This window comes from Capsicum annuum, chromosome 8, assembly GCF_002878395.1.
Source record: "Capsicum annuum cultivar UCD-10X-F1 chromosome 8, UCD10Xv1.1, whole genome shotgun sequence".
Classification (NCBI taxonomy): Eukaryota; Viridiplantae; Streptophyta; class Magnoliopsida; order Solanales; family Solanaceae; genus Capsicum; species Capsicum annuum.
The window spans coordinates 167,000,220-167,004,986 of record NC_061118.1 but is presented as its reverse complement, the minus strand read 5'-3'; the positions used below and the strand labels follow the sequence as shown (position 1 = coordinate 167,004,986).

Sequence of the window (4,767 nt, the reverse complement as noted above, 5' to 3'; positions counted from 1 at the left end):
GATATTGAAAATAATTCTTGAATAAAGTTTGTGATTAATTTTATCCCACATTTGATATAAGGTTTAATTAATCTATTGACTATTTTATCATGCTATTTAAGTATAAATGATGGAATTACTATTTCATACGAAGGGTGAAATAAAATAATTTCACGAGATATTTCTACTTATTTTATTCAGCATACCGAACTATATCACAAGACACGTTATGCCTTGTAATGTATAAATGGTATGAACTTTTCTATACAATAGAAATGTTGGTTTCGACAAAAATTATTATTATATCTACTAAGGGTAATTTGATAAGTCAATAACCACTTGATATTTATTATCTACTACCCAATCATAAATTTACTACCACACACTTGTCACTCTTTTTATATAAACAAATTTTCTACCCCACACATGTCTTGAAAGGTGGTATACGTCTACCATTCCAGTCTTCAATATTATCGTTTATATGCTCTGTTAAAAAAAAAAAACTCAACTCTTGTGATATTCTCTCCATATCTCTTGGGTAATGGAAAAATCTCAATTCCGACTATGTCAGGTATGTTTGAACAAATATATTTCTGGATCTAATAAAGTGAATCTGTTGTGAAGTTAATTTGTTATGAATTTTTCTTGATCTACTCTTTGATTTCAATTCATTCAAATGGTTTTGCAGCTTTCATGTTGTGATTTATGTATAAATCTTGTAAAAGATAAGAAGAAAAAAGTTTCTTTTTGGTTGAAACTAAAATTAATTATGTGGTTTAATTTTTTTCTTGGATTTGTTGGTACTATATGTATCAGTGAAATGTAGTTGAGCTGAATATGAGTGTGGAGTGTAAACAAAAAGTGATTGGGAAAAATTTTGAGTGTTCATTTCTTTTAAAAAAAATAAATGATTACGAAAGGTGAAAACTTTGTGCAACAAAGGTATTTGACAGTATGTCTGAGAATATTCAATAACTTTTTTATGGCGGTTCTGTAATAGTTTAAAGAAAGAGTAAATCTCAAATTAGTTCAAATTAAACTTTAGTAGTTAACAATTTTTTATATGATCTTTTAGTTTGTGTGAATCAAACATCCAGTTAAGTGCTAATTTTTACTTAAGTACGTGTTCAAATATTTAAGTAATGTTCAAAACGTAATTCAACAAACTTTGCAGTCTTGCTCACCTTCATTTTCATGATTGTTTTGTCAATGTAAATGAATTTATTATTTAATTCTTGTTTGTTATTTCTTATAAGAAAAAAGTTTTTAAAAAAATTTTAAAAAATATTTTTCCCTTTTTAGCGCAGGGAGGGGAGGGTGGTTCATGGAATTGACTTTAACTAAATAGACTTTAAAATTCAATCAACAATCCAGAGAACCAACTAAAAATGAGCATTTGGGCATCACTTGACTAGAAACCAACTAACCAAGGACCATTTCTACATAGAACCTGATGACGGAATAGTGATTGGTTAAATTATGATTGGTTAAATTAGGATTGGTGTTATTTTACAGAACTGGGATTTCTCCAAAATAGTGAAATTTGCGTTTGTGCTGTAAAAAAAACAATCTATTAAGAATTGTGAATCCCTACATTTTGACTATCAAGCTATGGCTACTGATGATGTTTCATGTCCAGCAAAGAGCAAACTTAGTAGCAAATCAAGAATTTGCTCTTTTAAAAGATTTGAATTCTTCAGAACCCACCCAAGTAGGTCGTTTTCGTTTCCTTTCATTTCCTTAAGCCTCTCTTCCATTTTTCTCTCAATGAATCCAAGAATTATCGATCGAGACTATAACAAAATAGAGAAATTAAACTTAAATTCAAGTCATGAATTGATAGGTACAGTGTTTTGAGTCAATAAAGAACCTTTTTTTCTGTATGAATCTATACTATTCCATTTCAAATCCTTACCAATACCTTCCAAGAAAAATTATAAACACTTCCTGCTTTTACATAATAGTACCTGTAAGGCCTTTCTATAAGTTGTTCCTGGAAAATTCAATGGAGCAGAAACCACTCCTTTCATAAATGTGATGTATTCTTTCTTTAGCTGCTCTGGCTCTGAATTTTCAGGTTGTAAACTCATGATATGCTCTGCCATAAAGTTGAACGTGAACTGTAGAAATTGCACCTAGCAAAACAAAGACAGTTTTCAAAGTAAGAACTTCCATACGGATTGGTACCGAAAATAATTATCCCACCATTTACACTATAGTGATGGAATAAGTTATCCCATATACTAATTTCGAGATAACTAATCTCAAAACTAATTATCATGGAATAACTCTTTCCCAACCAAATGACCCCTAGGAATCTATTTTTAATTATCCCCAAAATTGAATGACTCTGTTCTTTTGGAAGATTCAAATTCAAGTGGAGGGGAAAAACACTATACATTGGTGTTATCAGTACTTGTGTTGGTGCATTGTCTGAAGTTAGCGCAAGGTGGCTCAGAATCCTGTCAATACCTTCTAACTCCCTAAACATTCAAATTTCACATAATTATAATATTACGTAAATTGCTTTCATTCTCAGCTTCAGTCCGACTCCTGCTCATTTTCTTATTTTTTTAAACAGAACTATCACATTTTATTCATATCGAATATATAAACCTCTAACACACACCTTCAGGAGCCGCGTGACTATCATCATTCTCCGCTTCAAAACTTACTCGTGCCTTCCTTCTTAACGTGCATATTTAATATGGCTTTTTGCTACTCAGTTCTATTGGTTTACATCTGGTAATAAGATTCTTTTGAGCTAAAGTTGGTGTGTATCTCTAAATTTCCTTCTCCTAAAGTCCCAAACTTACTCGGGGGGATAATCCTATGCGAAGAATGTTGCCATGTTAAATATGTGATACAATCGAGCTAGCTACATCCCTTTATGACACTTTAAATGAAGTTGTGTTTATGCTCTCTTTCCCTTGACAAGTCTAATGATGTGAACAACTTGCCATGTGCTGATCATTGTATTCCATTAAAGTGAAAGGTTATGATGAACGTCTATTTGAGTCGATTATTTTCAAAATCTGCTAACATCTAAAATAAATTCTCAACTAATATGTATTGTCTATATATAAATATTTTCTTTCATTTTGTCATGCTTACTTGATCATATTGGATGAAATGATCCCAGCATGTCTTTTTTTGTTTAGGTTATGGTCCATAATCTCTGTTTACTTGGTCTAGAAATTATTTGTGTTTTTCAGTAAAATAACTTTAAGGAATTTTTATGTGAAACATAGAGCAGTAGATTAGTACGGAAATTTACCTAGAGTAGCTACAAATGTCAAAATACATGCCTGTTCCTTACACGAAAAAAAGGGAATGCTAGAATATGTATAATCATTATTTATAAACTTCAAAAATAAATAAGAAGGTGTGAAGATTGTATATTAGAGATAGAAGGTTAGTAGATAATAGGGGTACGTTACCTTGATTTTCAAAGGTACCAATCTATTCAGAAATTGTGGGTTGTGTCCAGCGTTGGTGGAATTAGAGTTTGTGCTGTGAAAAATTCCATCGATTTGAAAATTGTGAGTTGTGCTTTGTTGTTTAGGTACTAAGTTATAAAAAAAACTATGATATAGCATAAAATAAATGTTTGGCTTAAAAAAATATTCACCACCTTAAAAAATATTTTCTCTAACAGTAGTTTCATGTTTTTGGTGTTGGGAACTTTGTTTTCTGAAAATTGGATTTCTGCTGCGGAATTTGGTTATATATTTCTCCTATATTTAGAATCAAAAGCATTTTTAAATTTCTATGACAAAGTAACTTTGTAAAGTAGCCTCCATTACTATATTTTCATGTTGTTCTTACTGCTTATGGTTGTTCTCATTTTTTCCATATGTTTGGAGCCATTCTAACGGAAACAACCTCTCATTCTTTTTAAGGAAAAGGTAAGGTCTGTGTACACATTAAAAACCTTGTGAAGGTCCGTTCTAGGTATCTGTAAATTAAGAGTATGTGACAATTTCTGATTTGCTAACTTCACTATCATGTATGGGTCAATTCTTCAGTTCTTTGAATCCTTTTTTCTCACATATGTAAAAATGTTGTAGCAACCTATGCAATAGCTGCTTTCTGTCGAATTGATCAACCGATGGCCAATATTTGTTTTTATTTTTCCTAAATTTCTTGTCATGAAATTTCTTGTCATGTTCATCATAAACTTCCAATAATTAGTTTGTATTCTTTCATGCAACAGGTCTAAGTCATACATTTGCAAAGCCCAACCTGAGGATGCATCAACTCTTTTTTTGTATCTATGTAAATTATATGTACAGTATCGTTTTCCAAAACATGGCTCCTTAATGTTCACACATATATATGTATATATATGTGTGTGTATATATATAAAATGTGTGTGCTACAATCTTGTTCCCTTGAACTCAATCGTCCTAATTAAAATATTTTACTATTCAAACTTTCTACTCCAAGATAAATTCTAAAACTTAAAAATTGCAATCCACATGTTTTATTATTGGGCCCGTACTGACACGGGCCTTGCACTTCTAGTCTTAACATATAATGTCCTAAAATAACTAAATTTTTGCCCTATCGGGCATAACCTATGCCTAAGCAACTTTTTATCTTGTGAATTTGTAAGCCTTGTAATTTCTTATAAAATATTAGGGCATTTTTATTTGCGCTATTGGTACTTTAAGGACTTGTTTGATATGAGAGATAAGAGTGATAAATTATCTCGAGGTTAATTTTACGAAAAAGGTTCAAAAATATTCCTGAACTATCTGAAATAGCTCAAAAATGCCCCTCGTT

At 31.0% G+C, this 4,767-nt stretch overlaps 1 long non-coding RNA gene across 1 annotated transcript; it reads left to right on the top strand.

Moving 5' to 3' along the window:
* Nucleotides 1–425: 425 nt before the first annotated feature.
* LOC124886482 lies at nt 426–4,414 on the top strand. The gene is made up of 2 exons (XR_007043761.1): nt 426–550; nt 4,196–4,414. It is a non-coding gene; the product is annotated as an uncharacterized LOC124886482 (long non-coding RNA).
* The last annotated feature ends 353 nt before the right edge of the window (nt 4,415–4,767 follow it).